We start from the raw sequence: 22,381 nt of genomic DNA, 5'->3' as shown, positions 1-22,381 counted from the left end.
CCCCCAAGGCCTGAACCCCCCCAAGGCCTGTTCCACCCCCTTGTAGGCCTGTCCCACCCCCTTGTAGGCCTGTCCCACCCCCTTGTAGACCTGTCCCCCCCTTGAAGGCCTGCCTGCCCCCCCTTGAAGGCCTGTCCCTCCCCCTTGAAGGTCTGCACCCCCCCCCAAAGGCCTGCCCCCCCTTGAAGGCCCGTCCCCCCTTGAAGGCCTTCCTGCCTGTCTGTCACCCCCCTCCTCCTTGAAAGCCTGCCTGCCTGCCCGCCCGCCCCACCCCAAAGGACCGCTCGCCCCCTGGCCTCCCCGCACCACTATGAAGCAGCACTACCTATGCTCCCGGCCTTGCCGTTCAGTCCCCCCCCCCGAAGGACCGCTCACCCCACTGACCTTCCTGCACCACCTATGAAGCAGCCGTAGCAGGATCCCGACGTCAGCGATCTCTGCGCTGCTTAGGCGCTGCTTCCTGCGCCGCGTTCCCGCCCCTCCTCTGATGTCAGAGGAGGGGCGGGACCGCTGCGCAGGAAGCAGCGCCCAAGCAGCTCAGGTATCGCTGAAGTCGCGATCCTGCTGCGGGCTGCTTCACAGGTGGTGCAGGAAGGTCAGTGGGGCGAGCGGTCCTTCGGGGGTGGTGGGGGGGAATGAACGGCAAGGCCGGGAACACCCCTTCATGGCTGGCACCTGGGGCGGACCGCCCCTCCCGCCCCCCCTTAGTACGCCACTGTAACCGCTTGCAGGTTATGGGCATATGGAGCCATCCAGCACTCACATAACCACTTTAGTCTCTGTACCAAAGCTTTAGGACGCTCCCCCAGAGTCATCCTTACCGCCCTAAACTGGACCCTGTACCGCTCATGAGATTGTCCCAAGTAGTCAAGTAGGATTTGTTTTAAAGTCTGGTAGTCTGCAGCTTGCTCTGCACTTAAGGTCTGGTATGCCTCTAAGGCTCTTCCTCATAGGCAAGGAATCAGTCTAACTGACCACTGGTCCACTGGCCAGTGTGAGGCAACGGCTACCCTTTCAAAACCCACAAGAAAGTCTTGAATGTCATCTTCAGCAGTTAACTTATTTAGTCTTATAGGCTCCCCAAAAGGAGCGCCTACCGGCCCAACGACTGCTCCAGCGCTGCCGGCTACCGGCGGTGTAGGCCGCTGTGCCAAGTTGTTAATGGCCTGTATCTGGGCTCCCAGCTACTGTAACAGTTCTGCATGACGTGTTTGCTGTGCCTGGTGGTCCGCTTGCCACAAATCTGCCTGGGTCGTTAAAATGTCCTGGAACCGCTGCTGGAGTTTGTTAATCTCCATCTCCAAACCGGTCAGGAAATGGACGCCTCCATCCTGGAAAATAAACAAGAGAGAAAGGGAACCCAAGTGTGGCTCTTTTAACTCAGGGCTTGTCCCCTCTCTATTCCAGAGCACTCTGGTCCCCTTATTCTCCAATCCACACCAGCTACCCCCTAAGCACTATTACCTTGGGGACTGATTTGTCTCAGCATTGGGATTTTAGGGCCTCCCCAGCCACTCCACCGATCAGGACCTCTGGAACACGGCTCGCACGTCTGGACTCCTCTCCGCTCCACAGCAGCCTACTCTCCTGGGCACCTCGATGCTGCTTCTTATTCCTTGCCTAGAACCATGCCCTCCTGTTGCTGCACTTCCTTCCGGCTTGGTACTTGTAATCCACAAATTGGCTCACTTAAAGTCCAATTAGCAAAATCACCCTAATCACTGTTTTACAGCACTCAGGATTTTTCCCAGAAAAATAAACTCAAATTGTCCCAAACTCTAGGGTTCAAATAATGAGGTATTGCCTGTCTTTGCACACAGTATCTGGTGGCAATACTTCCCTTCCAAATTGCAAACAGTTTTTTTTTTTTCCAAGCCACAAGAAAAAAAAAAATTCACCAAAATTTCCTTTTTTTTTCCTTCTGGTGCACTTCCTCCACCAACCTGTGGGCGGCGCTAGATCCCACCACTGCCACAAAATTCCTGTGGCCGGGCCAGGCCCCGAGCAAGTGGGAAAACCCAGCTTGGACCGCAGGTAAGATTTTCAGTGCGCCTTTTATATCGTTGGTTGAAGGAAAACCCAGACACTGGATTTCTTACAATACTTCACTGGGTTTATTAAGGCAAAAGAAAAAAAAAAAATTCCAAAAATAAACAATTGTTTTTCCTAGGCATCAACTATGTGATTTCTTTCTCTTAAGTCCAGTGCACTTTACCCGTGCTCTAGTTCAGGGACTGGACAGTCCTTGTAAACAAAAAGAATAACTCTAAAATCAATTAAACTTTTCAGTCTTTCATATGCCTAATATTTTCCCTTCTCAGGGCAGCTGGCTTCTACTAGCCCTCAGTTCTGCCAGCATGGCTGAGCACTGCAGATGCCAGCCCTCCTTCCAATATCTTCCAGACAGAGAAAAAAAAAAAAGTTTTCTTTGTAACCACTTTTCTTCTCTATCACTTTGTCCCCTCTAAGGACTCTCACAGCCCTGCCTTGCAGGCTGTGTGGAGCAAGCCTCCCTTTATCAAGGTCTTCAGTCCTGTCCGAATTATGCTCCCTAAAGTCCTTCAGCTTGTCTATTGGGAACTTGGTGAATTGAGGTTTACAGAAACACTGTTTTAATTTGGCACTGCTGCCTTATCACTATCTGCAACCTTACTCTAGCTCAGGTTTCTGTGGGCAAACTGGACTCATTACGGGGAGGATGAAAACAGCTTCACACATCACACTTATATGTCCATGTCTTCCTCCAACCCACTTTCTTCTGGGACAGCTTCACTATGCATTTCCCACTCTATATTCCAGGGACGGGATTCTTCCATTAAGTTCTCCACTCCATGCTTTACCACCCTTCCCCCACTCTGAGTGTTTGGGAGCTTTGCTGAGTAGTTTTCCTCATCATCATACCACACTTCCATCCCTTTACCCCAAGGCTCAATTGGAACATTACTGTACCTCCCTGGAGTAAGGCTTTCTGTCTTGGCTGGCTGGCCTGCCGGAAAACTCCTTTTCTGGTGGGCAAGAGAAGTTTGGAAACTGCTATCCCCATGTGCTGCTTGGCTCCCCCAATCAGGGCCAGCTGAGACTCCTTGATTTCCCTGCAGTCTTCCTATTTGAGGCTTGCGTGACTGCAGAGCTCGGTGGCTAACTCCACCCCCTTCTGTATTGATCTCGTTTCACCCTAGATCTGGGAAAGGAGTAATAGGGGATAGATTGTGTTTTCTGTGCCCTCCCTGCCTGAATTCCTGGCTATGACCTCACCTGCCTTTTCTCCCTTCTATCTTGCTTCACTACCCTACTGCTTTCCACAGGGTGGATAGGCTTCCCTGTCATAGTGGCTAGAACTAACGCCAGCTGGCGTTAGCATCTAGCGCGTGCAGCAACGCTGTCGCAGCTTAGTAAAAGGAGCCCTTTGTTTTTATTAGGTGTTTTTTTAAAAGAGAGGTCATTATTTTACAAACTTTATGGGTATAAAATAGTTTAGATGTGCAAACTACACACACACATTTTAAATGAAATGAAGAAAAGCAGACCCATATTCTATTCTTTAAATGAGACTCTATAGAGGATTAAGCTTGTGTTCAGGTAACTGATCAATTCTAAGGTCTTTTTAGAAATATTAACATATCATGCTTTATCAACATATTCCCTCTATTTTCCTTCTGTAAACATTGGATGCGTATCATACGAGGGGCCACTGAAAAGTTCTCAGTCCAACTAACAAAGTTGGGACAGTCTCCATCGAGGGCCATACACTAAGGGGGAAATTCTATAAAGGATGCCGGTTTTGCTGCTGCCTAAGAAGCGGCTGAGAATCGCACTCTGGCATCCTATACAGAATTACATCTGCCTTAAGAGACAGATGCCTAACCCTGCCTAACCACCCCGATTCTCTAACTGGCGCCCATGTCACAGGTGCCGGTTAAAAAATTGTGTTGCTGCTGAGCAGCAGTAGCAGCAACCCCCCTACCTTAACACTGTCTATGGCAGGAAGGATGCCCAATTTGTTCTACCACCACCCCAAACTCCCACCTGACACTGTCTGCAGCAGGAAAAATGCCCAATTCCTCCTGCTGCTACACCGAACCCCCCCCCCCTCGAAGTCCCACGGAAGGAGGGATGCCCACTCCCTCCTGCCCGAACCCTCAAAATAAACCTGCTGCTACATACAAACCTCTACCCAACACTGTCCACAGCAGGAGGGATGCCAAATTCCTTCTGCCTCCCCCCCTGAAAACCCCCCCCCCACCAACTGTGATAGGCAGGAGGGATGTATCAACCCCCCTCCAACCCCCCCGTACCTTTTATAATACGGTGGGTTAGAGGGATGCCTACTCCCTCTGGTCACCATGACCGCTTCTTCACAAAATTGGGCCTTCCCCTTCCTGATGCATCCTGGGATGTACCAGGGAGGGGCCTAAGGCTCTGATTGTCCCAGGCACCTAAGGCCCCACCCATAGGAGGAAACCTGGGCCAATCAGAGTCTTATGCCTCCTCCCTGTACATTCTGGGATGCACTGAGAGTGGCCTAAGACTCCGATTGGCCATATCCCAAAGGCCATGCCTAGGCCTTTAGAATCTAGCCAATCAGAGTCTTAGGCCACTCCCCAATGTAAACCAGAATTCACTGGGAAGGAAAAGGCTCGCCATTGTGAAAAGGCGGGTCTGGCAGCTAGAGGGAGTAGGCATCCCTCTGGCCTGATGTACAACTAAAGGTATGGGGGGTCAGGGGGTTTGTGGTTCTAGGGTGGTAGATTCTGGTCGAGGGGCGTCATAGATTAGGGGGGTCATGGATTCAGGGATTCCCTGCTGGCATCCTTTCTGCTGTGGATAGTGTCAGGTTGGAGTTCAGAGGTGGCGGCAAGAGGAATTGGGCATCCCTACTGCTGCGGACAGTGTCAGGTGTGGGTTTCAGGATGGCGACAGGAGGCAATTGGGCATCCTTCCATCTGGCCGATTTGCAGTGGGGTTCGGGGGTTCCCTGACAAGGCTGCTCAGCTAATCATGGCAGCATTCATCTCACTGTCCGCATCTATTTTGAAATGTGGGCCAGAATTTTAATGGCCTACATTTCAGAAATCTGTCGCGGCTCTAGGGAGATGCCTAGAATCACTTAAACTTGCCCAAGGCCACTTCTGGGCATAACCACGCACAAACCCAGTTCTGAGCGAGCTTCGGTGTTCCTACACTTCTCCCTCCTAGACCCTTAAAAATATCTACAGTGTAGGCTGCCTGCCTCAGGTAGGTTTTTTCTAAAATTGTGTGTCACAATTGGCTGGCTAGACAGCGGTAGGATGCATATCACTGCCTAAAATCAAGACGCCATTTAAATAATTTGCCCCTTAGTTCAGTGATTTTTCCACTTTTTTCATTCATTTCAGACAAATATGGAATGATAAAAGTAGAAAATTGCTGGACTAAAGGCTAAATGCACTAAAGTCAGCAATCGTCGCTAAAACTGTTTTCACAGTTCTAGTGATGATCACTTTTACTGACCCGCTGCACAAAACGGCCTGCCGTGCGTTTTTCCCCTCGAGCGCCTATTTTCCAAACCAACCATGCACTAACATCGCTTGGCTATTCGCCCCCCTCCCCCCCAAAAAAACATGGAGTTTTAGAGATTGTAAAAACCGACTGGTCTAGATTTGATGGTAACTTTGTTACTAGAACACTAACAATTGGGGTAACTGTATTACTGGCAGGTCTGCCTGTTTTGGGTTTTTTTTCACATTTTTTTCCAATGGCAGATATTGTATGTGTGTTACACATGCAAAATATCTGTCCCATAAATTAAAATGGAAAAAAAAAAGTCCTCCACCACCGATGACGGTCCTCCCCAAAGAACCCGACAAATGTGCATGAGAGAAAATTGGCAGGAGGGATGCCCACTCCTTCCTGCCATGCAGAACACACCTGTATCATGCCCCCCATGTGCCAGGTACCCCTGAGACACTGCCCCACCCAAAAAATGGCAGGAAGGATGCCCGCTCCCTCCTGCCATGCAGAACACCCCCGCGCCATGCCCTCCCAGGCATCACATGATGCACCAGGGAAGGGAAAGCCCATCATTTACGACTGGCGGGCCCGAAGCAGGAGCCTCACAGTTGGCTTTCTGCTTCCAAAATTTTAAAAAGGGATGAGGGAGGTTCGGAGGGGGTCCTGTGGCAGGAGAGAGTGGACATCCTTTCTGCTATTTTTTTGGGTTCAGGGGGGACGGTGGTTTGGGGGTGCATTGCACGGGGTGTTCTGTAAAGTAGGAGGGATTGGGCATCTCTCCTGCCATTTGAGGGGGTTCGGGAGTACAGTGGCATCTGTGCCATTATAAAAAAAGAAGCCCTAACAGCAGTGACAGGATGCTGCTTCCCCTGTCACTGCTGTTAGGGCTCTGCGCATATGTCAATCGCTCACTGAGTGATTGATTGGTCGCGTTAGCATGCAAATGATTTGCACCTCCGTTGGGCTGAGAACTTTTCAGCAGCCCCTTGTCTGTGCTGGAATTGTTACATAAAGGTACATTTTCAATACAACATCCACCTAAAAGGAGTTACTGTACATGTATATCTACACAGAAAAAATGATGCTCAAACTCAAGGTATGAAATGCTCATGGGCTCAACCATGGGCGTGTTAACTTAGCTGAGCACGCACGACTCATAAGGAAGAGATGGAAGGTAGGGGAAGGGGTTAACTGTGACGGGGAGTTGGTGAGGGGGAGAGTTTAGTAAGATTGGATTGGCGGGCAATGGAGGAGAGGAGGTGTTAGGTGTGGGTTCAAGGAGTGAGGAATTTTGGCAAGGTTTTGCTGTGAGGGAAGGTGGGTAGGAAGAAGGGTTTTGGTGGGGAAGGGTAGCGGGTGAAAAAGTCCCAGCCCTCCCTCCTTGGCTTGTTTTGAGTGTACAGTTGGAGGATTTGGGGGGCTCTGCTTGAGGAATTGCAGCTTTTGTGGAAATGGGAAGGGGTTTGATATAGGTGATTGTCAGTCAATTGGAGGAAAGATTATGGTTTGCTTGAGTGCATCACTGCCTTGAGATCTTTCAGGCTTTGCAGTACCGCGGGCATGTGAGGAGCAGAGCCTTCAATCTTTAGTACATTCAATCTTCTTTAGCTTAAATATTGTTTAAATAACATTGGCCTGCAATTTACTATAATCACGAAAATAGATTGTTTTTGGAGTATCATATAAAGTACTTTTATTTAGAATGAAAGAAAGAGTTATTAAGTTATGGTCAGACCATGACTTATTGAGAAGTCAGATTTGGGACTGGTACCATATCCAAGGTATAGCCAGCTTTGTGAGTAGGTGATGTTATCAATGGATGTAAGCTCAAGTTAAAAAATAAGGTAGAAAGTTCTGCCGTATAGGAGTTATTTGGATCATCAAAGTGAATATTAAAATCACCTAATAGAATAGGCTTTGAAGTAGTTAAGGGTGATTTTGTCTTTACAAATAGGAGGAGGTAAGTATACAAGCAAAAAGGCTGTAGTCTTTAATTGTTGGCTTTTGTAAATAGCAAAGAACATAAGAACATAAGAATTGCCGCTGCTGGGTCAGACCAGTGGTCCTTAGGTCAAAGACCAGTGCCCTAACTGAGTCTAGCCTTACCTGCGTGTGTTCTGGTTCAGCAGGAACTTTAACTTTGTCTTCAATCCCTGGAGGGTGTTGTCCCCTATAACGGGCTCTGGAAGACTGTTCCAGATTTTTGCCACTCTCTGGGTAAAGAAGAACTTCCTTACGTTTGTACGAAATCTATCCCCTTAGCTTTAGAGAGTGCCCTCTTGTTCTCACTACCTTGCAGAGGGTGAATAACCTGTCTTTATCTACTAAATCTATTCCCTTCATTATCTTGAATGTTTCGATCATGTCCCCTCTCAGTCTCCTCTTTTCAAGGGAGAAGAGGCCCAGTTTCTCTAATCTCTCACTGTACGGCAACTCCACCAGCCCCTTAACCATTTTAGTTGCTCTTCTCTGGACTCTTTCGAGTAGTACTGTGTCCTTCTTCATGTCGATCGGGATGGATAGGGCAACGAAGGCAGAGGGCCTGGAATCGCTATGGGTCAAATTGCCGGGAAACAAGGGTGCAGGCATAAAACTGGGGCTGTACTATCGCCCACCTGGTACGCCAGAAGGAGTCGGACACGACTTGGAAGCTGAACTGAGACAGGAATGCAGGACTGGAAGTGTAACAGTGATGGGGGACTTCAACTACCCGGGGATAGACTGGAGTACGGGTCACTCCAACTGCACTAGGGAAACAGGATTTGTAGAAGCCGTGAGGGACTGCTTCATGGAGCAACTAGTCAGGGAACCGACGCGAGGGGGTGCTACTCTTGACCTCATCCTAAACGGATTAGGGGGGCCTGCAAGAGGGGTAGAAGTGGGAGGACCACTAGGCAACAGTGACCACAACACGATCAGATTCAAATTAGAAAGAGGGACTCCCATAGTAAGGAGGACCGCAACAACTGCGCTCAACTTCAGGAAAGGAAACTATGTTGCTATGAGGGAAATGGTGGGGAGGAAGCTCAGAAACATCTTTAGGATGGAGACTGTAGGAAGCGCCTGGACCCTATTCAGGGACACCCTGCAGAAAGCACAAAGAATGTACGTCCCCAGTTTCAGGAAAGGCTGCAAGAACAAGCGGTCAAAGGACCCGGCTTGGATGTCAACTGAAGTAAAGAGGGCAATAAATGACAAAAAAAGTATCCTTCCAGAGATGGAAAAAGGACCCAACGGAAGAAAATCACCAGGCGCACAGGAAATGCCAAAAGGAATGCCACCGAGAGGTTAGAAAAGCAAAAGGGAAATACGAAGAGGGGCTGGCCAGGGAGGCGAAAAACTTCAAGGCATTCTTCAGTTACGTAAAGGGGAAGCGACCAGCGAGAGAGGAGGTGGGGCCGTTGGACGATGGGGATAGGAAGGGAGTGATTAAAGAGGATAAAGAGGTAGCTGAGAGGTTGAACACGTTCTTCTCGTCGGTTTTCACGAGAGAAGACACATCTAATATATCGGACTCAGAGGAGCTCATGAGTGGGGAACAGGCCGAAAAATTGGAGCACATAGAGGTAAGTAAGGAGGATGTCCTCAAACAGATAGACAGGTTAAAATGTGGCAAATCACCGGGCCCAAACGGGATCCACCCAAGGGTTCTAAAGGAACTAAGAGAAGAAATAGCGGGCACAATCCAGCATGTTTGCAACCTATCCTTGAAAACTGGAGAGGTACCAGAGGACTGGAAATTGGCGAATGTCACACCTATCTTCAAGAAGGGATCGAGGGGTGACCCCGGGAACTACAGGCCGGTGAGCCTGACTTCAATTATAGGGAAGATGGTGGAAGCTATGATCAAAGACGGCATTTGCGAGCACATCGAGAGAAATGGCCTACTGAGAACAAGCCAGCACGGATTCTGTAAGGGAAGGTCATGCTTAACGAACCTTCTGTACTTCTTTGAGGGAATAAGCAGTCGGGTGGACAATGGGGAACCCATAGACATCATTTACCTCGATTTTCAAAAGGCTTTCGACAAGGTGCCACATGAAAGGCTGCTTAGGAAGCTGTGGAACCACGGGGTGGGAGGGGATGTGTGAAACAAACAGGATCCGTTTTTGGTCCCGAAACTGCCCTGCAAAACACTCTGTCATCTGGAGGCAATTCCCCTTAGAAAGAAAGATAGGTAGCCAGTATTCTAAAGAGATTTTGCCTGATTTATTATGAGTGTGCATTCATTTATATATCTGTTACATGGGTCAGTGGTAACCATCACAGGAAAAGGGGGATGGACAAGAGAGGGGAGGGGGTGCGTGAGCAGGATATGTACATGGTAGGGGGCTTGAGCTTGTATTGTCTTAAAGACGAAACTTCATTAACATGATTAAATGACCTCTTCCCAAACCATCGAGAGAGTAAACACAAACATTCTGCATCTGATTACCTCCAGCACAGGCAGGAACAAAAGACATCCTTTTAGACAGAGACAGAAAACTTATCCATTAAAATGTGTCCTTTCAATGTGCACAGATGGATCAAGCACTGGTTGTCGGGTAGACTGCAGAGGGTCGGAGTGAAGGGCCAATATTCTGACTGGCGGGGAGTCACGAGCGGTGTGCCACAGGGATCGGTGCTGGGGCCGTTACTCTTCAACATATTTATCAATGACCTGGAAAAGGAGGCAAAGTGCGAGGTTATAAAATTTGCAGACGATACCAAACTGTGCGGTAGAGTTAGGTTCAGGGAGGAGTGTGAGGACCTGCAAAGGGACCTGGACAAGCTGGAAGACTGGGCAAACAAATGGCAAATGCGCTTTAACGTGGAAAAATGCAAGGTCATGCATATAGGGAAAAAGAACCCGTTGTTCAACTACAAATTGGGGGGGGGGGGCATTGTTGGGAGACAGCAGACTTGAGAGAGACTTGGGTGTGCTGGTGGATGCATCACTGAAGCCATCTGCACAGTGCGCAGCAGCCTCGAAAAAAGCCAACAGGATGCTGGGCATCATAAAGAGGAGTATAACAACCAGGACGCGGGAAGTCATCATGCCATTGTATCGAGCGATGGTGCGTCCACATCTGGAATACTGCGTTCAGTATTGGTCGCCACACCTCAAGAAGGACATGGCGGTACTTGAGAGAGTCCAAAGGAGAGCAACGAAACTGGTAAAAGGGCTGGAACACTGCCCATACGCCGAGAGGTTGGATAGGCTGGGGCTCTTCTCTCTGGAAAAGAGGAGGCTCAGGGGAGATATGATAGAGACCTTCAAGATCATGAGGGGCATAGAGAGGGTGGATAAGGACAGATTCTTCAGACTGAAGGGGACAACAGGTACGAGGGGGCATTCGGAGAAACTGAGGGGAGATAGGTTCAAAACAAATGCAAGGAAGTTTTTTTTCACCCAAAGGGTCGTGGACACTTGGAATGCGCTACCGGAGGAAGTGATCAGGCAGAGTACAGTACAGGGATTCAAACAGGGATTGGACGGATTCCTGAGGGATAAAGGGATCGTGGGATACTGAGAGAGGTGCTGGGATGTAATACAAGTATAGAAAACTAACCAGGTAATAAGTATGGAAACCCAACCAAGTCGTGAATGTGCAAGACCGGAGGATTAGGACTTCGATGGAAAGATAGGACTTCGATGGGAAACCAAGGTGGCAAGGGGGCCCCTTCTGGTTAGTCAGACAGGTCGTGACCTGTTTGGGCCGCCGCGGGAGCGGACTGCTGGGCAGGATGGACCTATGGTCTGACCCGGCAGAGGCACTGCTTATGTTCTTATGTTCTTATGTATGGCGACCAGTGCTGGACACAGTATTCCAGGTGGGGGCATACCATGGCCCAGTACAGTGGCATGATAACCTTCTCTGATCTGTTTGTAATCCTCTTCTTAATTATTCCTAGCATTCTGTTTGCCCTTTTCGCTGCCACCACACATTGCACGGACAGCTTCATTGACTTGTCGACAAGTACTCCCAAGTCTCTTTCCTGGGGGTCTCTCCGAGTACTGCACCGGATATCCTGTATTCTTGTATATGATTTTTGTTACCGACATACATCACCTTACACTTATCCACGTTAAACCTCATTTGCCATGTCGCGGCCCATTTCTCGAGCGTGTTTATGTCATGTTGCAGATCTTCGCAGTCCTCCTGCGTCTTCACTACTCTGGATAACTTTGTATTGTCCACAAATTTAATCACTTCACTTGTCGTACCAATTTTCAGATCGTTTATAAATATTGTTGAAGAGCACAGGTCCAAGCACCGAACCCTGCGGCACTTCACTGGTGGTGCTTTTCTAGCCCGAGTATTGTCCATTTAACCCCACTGTTTCCTATCCACCAACCAGTTTTTAATCCATGTGAGTATTTCATCCTCGAATCCATGGCTCGCAATTCGCCACTTTCCAGTCTTCTGGAATCCTTTCTGATTTGATCGACAGATTGGCTATTAGTTGGAGCAGTTCAACTATAACCCCTTTCAGTTCCTTGTTTATCCTCGGATGATAAATCCCAAGGATTTATCGTTTTTAAGCCTATCAATCTGGTTGCATACCTCTTCTAGACTGACCATCAACCCTGACAGTTTCCCGTCTTCATTTTCTGCATATAGCTTGTCGGCTTCCAGTATGTTGTGTATATCCTCTTCAGTAAATACAGACACAAAAAATGTGTTCAGTTTGTTGGCAATGTCTTGCCTATGATCTGGTGAGTCTTCCCCGCAATCTTCCTGCATGGTATCCTCCGGGTATACTGTTTCACGAACCATCGACTCTTGGTTGACTGTCGGCTTTTCCCTTCTTCCTAGTTTAAAACTTCTCAATTTCCCACTTGATGTTGCTTGCAAATAGCCTCATTCTGTCTCCGCTGAGGTGCAGTCCATCCTTCCTGTAGAGCTTGTTCTTCCCCCAGAACATCGTCCGGTTGCGCACAGAGTGGAATCCTTCTTCCTCACACCAGCGCCTCATCCATGTGTTTACTGCTTGCAGCTCTGTCTGCCTCTTCTCATTGGCCCTGGGTACCGGCAGGATCTCTGAGAACGCTACTCTTGGTGTTCTAGTCTTCAGCTTCCCTCCTAGCATCCAGCACTGGTCCTTCAGTGCTTCCCTGCTGTAGTTCCTGTTGCTCATGTTGTTTTTCCCCATGTGGATCACCACCGCCGTATCTTCCTCTTCTATGCTGTTGATGTGGCTCACTATATCTTCTACCTTGGCTCCTGGTAGACCAGCCTATCCTGTCTTCCTTCTGCTTTGTGGCTGTCAACTTGTCTGATGATGGAGTCCCTCATGACGATCACCGTCTTCTCTTGTCTCTCTAGCCGCAGGTTCGTGTCCCTGGTTTATGTCCATCTCTCCAGCCATAGGTCCGTGTCCTCTATGCACTTCCATCTTCCCTCATCCTGGCATTGGCTTGCACCAGACTTGCCTTCCTGTGGGTTCCCTCGGCTGTTTCCAGATCTCGCTGCTGTGTCACCTATTTCTTCCTTGTGGTTGTCCTCCAGGTGGTCCTCACTCACTGTAGGTGTATCTTGGCAGTTACACTGTTGATGATGATTTTCCTCAGTGCCTCCTCAATGAACCTCTCTAACTCCCAGACTTCTTCCTAAATGGTTTCCTCTGTCTTGAAGTTTTCTGCCTCTCTGTCCTCCTCCTCCACTGCTCTTAGTGCTTCTAGTTCCAGTATTCTGCCCTCCAGAAGTCTGACTTGTTTCTTCAGGCCCTCCAGTTCCTCGCATCGCGTGCATATATAAGACTGCCTCCCAGAGGGGAGGTAGTCATACATAGGGCAAACAGTGCAGAAAACTGGGTAGCTCAACATCCTGCTTCTGTCTGCTGCTTCCATTGCTGTCCGCTTTCCGGTCTTCTGTCTGAAGTGGCTTCTCCTTGTGTGGGATTCTTTGTAGCGTCCATGGTGTTACTGTGAAATCCCTCTCCTGAGTTTAAACCTGCTACCCTTGCTTGCTTGTTGTTGCTTGTTGCTTGTGTGTCTTCTGTGTCTGCTGTGGTTGCCCTTTGCTCTTCTTTGCAGTGACTCATCCCTTAAGACCCTTCGCAAAGGCGCTCTCGCTAAGGTGAGCGCCTTTAAAGCTCTATTTGATGCGCACAGAACGGCTGAGGTCCGTTGGCCCCTCCCCTTTTACAGGGGAGTTCCGGATGTGTTCTGCTGATGTCGGAGGGGTGGGTGGAGCTACCTCTCACCACTGCCCTTCATTCTCTCCTGCCTCCTATGCCTCTTTTCCCCTCTTCTCTGCTCCTCTTCTCTCCTGCCTCGCTACTCTCTCCTGGCTCCCAACTCTCTTCTGCTGCCTGCCCCGCTCTCATGGCTCAGTGTTGGAATCACCATTGGCCCCTCCCCTTTTAAGGGGGAGCTCCGGATTGGTGTTCTGCTGATGTGAGAGGGGTGGGTGGAGCTACCTCCCACCGCTGCCCCTCACACTCTCAACCTATTGGTTGTTTTTTTTATTGTTCATCGCCTTGAAACTTTGTTTAGGCGATTAATAAAACTTTTAATAAAACTTGAAACTTGAACAGCTAGTATGACACTATCTAGCTGGGGAATGACAAAGGGATATGACATTGTTTGCAATATGTTAATGGAAGTGATTTTGATTAATTCCCTTGTTCTGTTTGTATATTAAATTGTTAATAAAGCTACAGCCATGTTCATGCCACCATAATTTGGTACTGGAGGTGATTATGTTGGAATGTAAGTGTGGGATAGTGGATGAGTGTATGTGAGTGCCTAAATTATTATATGTACATTTATTCAGAATATTAGACTGTTATGGGGATAAATACAGTAAACACACATATATTTAGAAAAAAATTGCATTTAAGGTTAGGTGCATTAGTGGTGGACTGTCTACATGCTCACCTTTTTGTAATGCAAAGTATATCTTTTATACATCCCTTGGATACCTCTTTTTATAGGGGAGAGGGGGATTTGCATATTATAAAAATATTTGCATTACTCTGGGATTTTGAAAATCCAATTTATTTACCCATCACTGACTCTGACCATGCCTCCCCACTCCTTGCCAAACTTCACTGGCTCCCAATAATCTCCAGAATCCATTTCAAATGTTCCTGCCTGGCTTTTAAGATCATTCACGGCATCTTCCTCCCCTTATCCCTTTCAACTCCTCCAGTCCTGACTCCTCCAGAATTGCCCAAAGGTATAAACTAGCCTTCCCCTCTCTACGCGGCATCCACTATGTAGGCAAGCTGGGAAAATTCCTTCTCTTCAAAATCATAGGTCTTTGGAACAACCTCACCATCCCGTTGCGGAACCTGGGATCCCTTCAATTATTCCGCAAACAACTGAAAACTTGGCTTTTCACCAAATTGTAACTCTATCCTCCCCCCCTTTTTTCTCCTCCCTTCTACACATAAGTTCATGTAAACCTTTTTCTTCTTCTCTACCTATTATTTAAGTTCTTGTAAACCGTGTCAAGCTCCATACTCATGGAGATGATGCGGTATATAAACTTAAGGTTTAGTTTAGTTTAGTTTTTACACAGGTTAACTCTTTTTCTCCAAGTAACTATTTGGACCAGCAAATGACAAACATTTTTAAACATTATTGGTACTTCAGCAACATTGCAAATAAAGGTCCATCCCTTAAGCTCCAACTGCATGCCAACACAAGTATCCTCAGCCCTATAGGATAAACATAGAAACATAGAAATAGACGGCAGATAAGGGCCCACGGCCCATCTAGTCTGCCCACCTTAATGTCCCTCCCCTACCTTTGCCCTGTGAAGAGATCCCATGTGCCGATCCCATTTGGCCTTAAAATCAGGCACGCTGCTGGCCTCAATCAACTGTAGTGGAAGACTATTCCAGCGATCAACCACTCTTTCAGTGAAAAAGAATTTCCTGGTGTCACCTCGTAGTTTCCCGCCCCTGATTTTCAACGGATGCCCTCTTGTTGTCGTGGGACCCTTGAAAAAGAAGATATCTTCCTCCGCCTCGATGCGGCCCGTAAGATACTTGAACGTCTCGATCATGTCCCCCCTCTCTCTGCGCTCCTCGAGCGAGTATAGCTGTAATTTGTCAAGCCGTTTTTCGTATGGTAGATCCTTGAGTCCCGAGACCATCCGGGTGGCCATTCTTTGCACCGACTCCAGTCTCAGCACATCCTTGCGATAATGCGGCCTCCAGAATTGCATACAGTATTCCAGGTGGGGCCTCACCATGGATCTATACAATGGCATAATGACTTCCGCCTTACGACTGACGAAACCCCTTCATATGCAGCCCATGATTTGTCTTGCCTTGGACGAAGCCTGCTCCACTTGATTGGCAGACTTCATGTCCTCACTGACGATTACCCCCAAGTCTCGTTCTGCTACCGTTTTTGCTAGGATCTCGCCATTAAGGGTATAAGACTTGCATGGATTCTGGCTGCCCAGGTGCATAACTTTGCATTTTTTGGCATTGAAGTTGAGTTGCCATGTCCTAGACCATCGCTCCAGTAGGAGTAGGTCGTGCATCATGTTGTCGGGCACTGAATCTTCGTCTGTTGTGCATTTGCCCACTACATTACTCAGTTTGGCGTCATCGGCGAATAATGTTATTTTACCTCGAAGCCCTTCTGCCAAGTCTCTTATAAAGTTTCAAGTTTCAAGTTTTATTTCACATTTGATGAATCGCCTATTTCGAAATTCTAGGCGATGTACATAATAATATAATATAGAAACTTTAACCTAATTACAATAAAATCAATTATGACTTACATGAAAGATTGGGAAGGAGGGTAAAGTTACAATGGGGGAAAAGAAAAAAAACAAAAAACCAGGAAAGAACGAAAGGTAGGGTAAAATTTTAAAGCTTTTCTTGCATAAGAATTGATTAAAGGCGTCCTTAAGTTAAGTTATAAATCGAAGGCGTCCCTAAATAAATAAGATTTTAAAAGCTTTTTAAATATTAAGATATCACTTTCTATTCTGATGTAATGGGGAAGGGAATTCCACCATTGTGGACCTGCAACAGTAAACATCTCAGCTCTTCTTATTTCAATGATTTTTAACGATGGCACAGTTAATAAATTTTGATTAGATGAGCGCAAAGATCTTTGGGGTTTGTATGGGATAAGTGATTTTAAAATAAATTGTGGTTCGCTGTATGTGAGGGACTTAAAAATTAGGAACATCAGTTTGTAGAGGATCCTATGGTTAACTGGTAACCAATGCGCGTCAATTAATAATGTTGAATAGGATTGGGCCCAAGACTGAGCCCTGTGGTACTCCACTAATCACCTCCGTCATTTCGGAGGGGGTGCCGTTCACCACCACCCTTTGGAGCCTACCTCCAAGCCAGCTCCCAACCCATTTCGTCAATGTGTTACCTAATCCTATAGAACTCATCTTGCTCAGTAACCTGCGGTGTGGTACGCTATCGAATGCTTTGCTAAAGTCCAGGTACACGATGTCCAGGGACTCCCCAATATCCAGCTTCCCCGTTACCCAGTCAAAGAAGCTGATCAGGTTGGATTGGCAGGATCTCCCCTTAGTAAATCCATGTTGTCGGGGATCCCGTAGATTCTCTTCATCCAGGATCTTATCTAATTGGTGTTTGATTAGAGTTTCCATTAGTTTGCTCACTATCGATGTTAGACTCACTGGTCTGTAGTTTGCTGTCTCCATCTTTGAGCCTTTCTTGTAATGTAATGTAATTTATTTCTTATATACCGCTACATCCGTTAGGTTCTAAGCGGTTTACAGAAAATATACATTAAGATTAGAAATAAGAAAGGTACTTGAAAAATTCCCTTACTGTCCCGAAGGCTCACAATCTAACTAAAGTACCTGGAGGGTAATAGAGAAGTGAAAAGTAGAGTTAGAGGAAAAATAAAAATAAATAAACATTTTAACAAGACAGCATTGATCTAAATACTTTGGAAGGTAGAAGAGAGGAGAGAAAAGAATAGAAGCATGATGAAGTGATGAAGTGGAGCAAGTAAGTTTAGGAGGAGCGATTGACGTTTCCAGAAAGGGCTTCTTCAGGGAAGAGACTTGGCCGACAGTCCCAGGATGCCTATGTCTCCTCCCCTGAGATGTTCTCCCATCCATGCATTCCCTCCCAGACACACTGCCCGTGCCCCAGCCGCTCCAAGGAGGCTGCCCCAGATGAGGCCCACGGTGAATGCAGGATTCTCTCCTCTGCGAGAAAGCCGCCCGGAGCCGACAGTCGATCTTCTTAGCGGATTGCAGGGGGGGAATAGTTAACACTCTTGGTAGTATCGGGTCTGTGTGCTCTCGGTGGTTGTGGCTGGTCTCGTTGCTGCTTAGGTGTAATAGCAGTTGATCTCCACTTCTTGTGGAGTGGAATGACGTTAGCCGTCCTCCAGTCCAACGGGACGCTGCCTGTACTAAGGGAGAGGTTGAAGAGCGCGGACAGTGGCTCCACCAAGACATCACTCAGCTCCCTAAGCACCCTGGGGTGCAGGTTGTCCGGCCCCATTGCTTTGTTAACCTTGAGCTTTGACAGCTCACCGTAGACACTGCTGGGCGTAAACTCAAAGTTACTAAACGGGTCAACTGAGCCAACCCTTGTCTGTAGCTGAGGGCCGAGCCCTGGCGCTTCTCGGGTGAAGACTGAGCATAAGTATTCATTTAATAGTTGGGCTTTTTCCGAATCCTTTTCCACATAGTCTCCGTCTGGTTTCCTAAGACGTACAATCCCGCCTGAGTTTTTTCTTCTATCACTGATATACCTGAAGAAGGATTTATCTCCCTTCTGGATATTCTTTGCTAGAGACTCCTCCATGAGGAATTTAGCCTCCCTGACTGCTGTTTTGACGGCTTTTGATTTGGCCAGGTAGTCTGCTCTAGAGTCCTGCTTCCCTGATTGTTTGTAAGAGATGAATGCTTTTTTCTTCTCCTTGATCAGGTCTGAGATCTCCGCAGTAAACCACTGTGGCTTATTGTTCCTTCGCTGTTTACTTACTGATTTTACATAGCGGTTTGTTGCTTCTTGTATGGTTGCTTTCAAAGTCGACCACATGTCTTCCACGTTATCGGTTTCTTCTTGGCTTTGTAGCACCTGGTGAACGAAGTCTCCCATTTCTTTGAAATTTGTGTCCTTGAATTTGAGGACTTTGGTTAGTGTAGTAGATTTAGTGAAACCTTTCCTGATATTGAACCATACCATGTTGTGGTCACTGGAGGCCAATGTGTCGCCCACCGAGACCTCTGTGACACTTTCTCCATTGGTAAGTATCAGGTCCAGTATTACCTGATCCCTTGTCGGTTCCAACACCAGTTGCCTGAGGCTTGCTCTTTTCATAGAGTTTAATAGCCTCCTGCTGCTGCCGGAAGCAAAGGTAAGTGTAACCCAATCCACATCAGGCATGTTGAAGTTACCTAGCAATACTGTGTCCCCACGCAAGGTGATATTTTCTATATCTTCGATTATTTCCATATCCAGGTCATCCTGTTGTCTTGGGGGTCTGTAAATTACGCCAAGATACAAGCATTTGTCCTTCCCTCTGGCCAAATTAACCCAAAGGGATTCCCCAGTATACTGGACATCTGAGATTCTCGTGACATTGGCTACGTCTCTGTGCCTCTTAGATTAGAAACATAGAAAAGTGATGGCAGAAAAGGTCCAAGGCCCATCAAGTCTGCCCACTCTATTGACCCTCCCCCCTAGCTACCCTTTGAGATATCGCACTCTGATGACCCATCCCCTTAACTCTACCCTCCTAGAGATCCGACCTGGGCATCCCATCTGTTTTTAAAATCTGACACACTGCTGGCCTTGATCACCTGCACTGGAAGTTCATTCCAATTGTCAACCACTCTTTCGGTGAAGAAATACTTCCTGGTGTCGCCATGAAACTTCCTGCCCCTGATTTTTAGCGGATGCCCTCTTATGGTCGAGGGTCCCCTAAGAGAGAACATATCATCTTCCACCTCGATACGACCAGTGATATACTTAAATGTCTCAATCTTGTCTCCCCTCTCCCTACGTTCTTCGAGAGAGTATAGTCGCAATTTGTTCAGCCTTTGTACGGAAGATCCTTGAGCCCGGAGACCATCCTGGTGGCCATTCGCTGAACCGACTCAACTCTCAGTACATCTTTACGGTAATGTGGTCTCCAGAATTGCACACAGTACTCCAGATGAGGCCTCACCATGGTTCTGTACAGTGGCATTAGGAAGTCGGGCTTCCGACTTACAAAGCTCCTACGGATACAACCCGGCATTTGCCTAGCCTTGGATGAAGCCTTCTCCACTTGATTGGCAGTTTTCATGTCTTCACTAATGATCACCCCTAAATCTCGTTCTGCTGCAGTCCTAGCCAGGGTTTCTCCATTCAATGTGTACGTTCTGCATGGATTATTGTTGCCAAGGTGCATGACCTTGCATTTTTTAGCGTTGAAGCTTAGCTGCCAGATCGAGCACCAATGTTCCAATAAAAGCAGATCCTGAGTCATACTATCGGACAATTTGCTGTTGCTTACAATGTTACAGAGTTTGGCATCATCGGCGAATAACGTTATTTTACCTTGAAGCCCTTGAGTCAGGTCTCCTACGAATATGTTGAAAAGGATTGGGCCCAAGACTGAGCCCTGCGGCACCTCCGATGTTTTAGAGAGGGTACTATTAACCACCACCCTCTGAAGTCTACCACTCAGCCAAATGCTGACCCATGCAGTTAGTGTTTCACCTAATCCCAACAATTTCATCTTGTTCAATAACCTGCGGTGGGGGACACTATCAAAAGCTTTACTGAAGTCCAAGTATACGACGTCCAGGGACTCTCCCAAATCCAGTTTTCTTGTTACCCAGTCAAAGAAGCTGATGAGATTGGATTGGCTGGACCTATCCTTGGTGAATCCGTGTTGGTGGGGATCGCGTAAATTCTCCTCGTCCAGAATCGTGTCCAATTTTCATTTGATTAGTTTTTCTATGAGTTTACTCACTATCGATGTTAGACTCACCAGTCTGTAATTCGCAGCCTCTGCTCTGCAACCCTTTTTGTGCAGAAGAACAACATTAGCTGATTTCCAGTCCAAGGGGACTCTTCCTGCACTCAGGGAGAGATTGAAGAGTGTGGATAACGGTTCCGCTAGGACATCACATAGCTCTCTGAGTACTCTGGGATGTAGATTGTCCGGTCCCATGGCTTTGTTCACCTCGAGTCTTGATAGTTCCTCGTAGACGTCACCAGGTGCAAACTCAAAATTTCGAAACAGGTCTTCCGAACATTGCTTTGCCTGCAATTGTGGGCCGGACCCCGGTGCCTCGCGGGTGAAGACCGAGCAGAAGTATTCATTTAGTAGTTCGGCTTTATCTGAGTCCGATTCTATGTAATTCCTGTCTGGTTTTCTAAGACGTACTATCCCATCAGTGTTTCTTTTTCTGTCACTAATGTACCTGAAGAAGGATTTGTCCCCTTTCATTGATGTTTTTTGCTAGGTTTATTTCAACTCGGTGCTTGGCCTCTCTGACTGCCACTTTGACAGCTGTAGACGTGGCCATGTATTCTATTTTAGCCTCCCTTGTCTCCAAAAGTTTGTAGGAAATGAATGCTCGTTTCTTTCCTTTAACGAGGTCTGAGTGAACCTTTGGGGTCTATTGTTTCTTCGCCGTTTGCTTACCGATTTTATGTAGCGGTTTGTTGCTACGTGTAGGGTAGATTTCAAGGTTGACCACATAGCCTCCACATTGTCGGACGAAATCTCCCTTGCATTTGAAGTCAGTGCCTTGGAAGTTAAGTATTGTGTATGGTAGCTGAAAATGAAAGTTGAAGGGGAGATTAAGGGCTAGATTAATCTGCCCGATCATGTCCGATCTGTGTGCGATCCATGGTGCAATCCATGGTAGGCCAACCAATTCACTAAGGGTCCATATTCAAATGGGGGGCAATCAGAGGAATGCCCCCCACCAACCGCAGGGATCGCTGCTGAGCGATCCCGACACAAGGGCATACCATCTTCTTTGTCTGTAAATGGTCTTTGCATGCGCTCCGTGCTCCATCAAGTTTTGCTTTCCACACAAGGAAGAAGCCTGTGGTTAATGCAAGTGGCCCGTTATACAGAGACTGAAGCAAGAAAAACCGCTTAGATAACCTTGATAGGCAGTATATTAAAAAATCCTAATAAACTTGAAACTTGAAAGAAGACCAAAATGACTGTGCCACCGCGACTCTCCTGCTCTCTCCTGCCCTTCCCCGCATTGCAGCCCCGTGCCTAACAGAAGAAAATGACCAAAATGAATTCCGTACCGCCCCGACTCTCCTGCTCTCTGCCGCCTTTCCCCGCAGTGCAGCCCTGCTTTAAAACCATGGGTGTCAGAAGGCAGGAGAGATGCCTCAGCTGGTTGAAATTCAGGGGACACATAGGAGAGAATGCTCAGGAGAGTCAGCAGAGACGTGAGCGACTAGTCCTCAGCAGTCGCTTCTTTTTTGATCGGCCAGCCCAGTCGGTGTTCCTTAATTATTTTTTGTGAATCGCTGCCTTCCTACTTTTGGATGCCCTTCCCCTCATTTGCATGCACGGATAGGAATCAGATCGGGAGGAAGGTTAGTGAATCGGGTCGGAGTCACATAGGGGTCGCTAAGTGGTTGGGCCTTGATCAGTGGGCTTAGTGAATCTAGCCCTTAGTAATTGGATATGAGAGTTTGGAAGTGGATAGAACAGTGGGTAGCAACAGGTACAGGAAGGGAGAGATCAACTGGGTGGTTTATTGGATTAGTTGGATGTGGGTTGATCACCTAGTAAGGCAAAGCAGGAGTAATTCATAGGTAAGAACATAAGACTTGCCATAGAGGGATAGAGCGAAGGTGCATCATGCCCATTATTCTGTTTCCAACAGTGGTCAACCCAGGTTTAAGGTGCCTAACTGGATCCAAAGTAGTAAAACAGACTTTATGCTGCTTATTCTAGGAA

At 47.5% G+C, this 22,381-nt stretch overlaps 1 protein-coding gene across 1 annotated transcript in view; it reads left to right on the top strand.

Moving 5' to 3' along the window:
* Positions 1 to 1,963: 1,963 nt before the first annotated feature.
* LOC117357615 (cysteine-rich venom protein ablomin-like) overlaps positions 1,964 to 22,381 on the top strand; it is a 121,315-nt gene continuing 100,897 nt past the window's right edge. Inside the window, exon 1 of the mRNA XM_033938453.1 lies at positions 1,964 to 2,034. The gene's annotated coding sequence lies outside the window, so the exon portion shown is untranslated. The remainder of the gene's footprint in view (positions 2,035 to 22,381) is intronic.

Source organism: Geotrypetes seraphini, chromosome 3 (assembly GCF_902459505.1).
Source record: "Geotrypetes seraphini chromosome 3, aGeoSer1.1, whole genome shotgun sequence".
In the NCBI taxonomy this organism is placed as follows: domain Eukaryota; kingdom Metazoa; phylum Chordata; class Amphibia; order Gymnophiona; family Dermophiidae; genus Geotrypetes; species Geotrypetes seraphini.
This window is presented reverse-complemented; position numbering and strand designations above follow the sequence as displayed.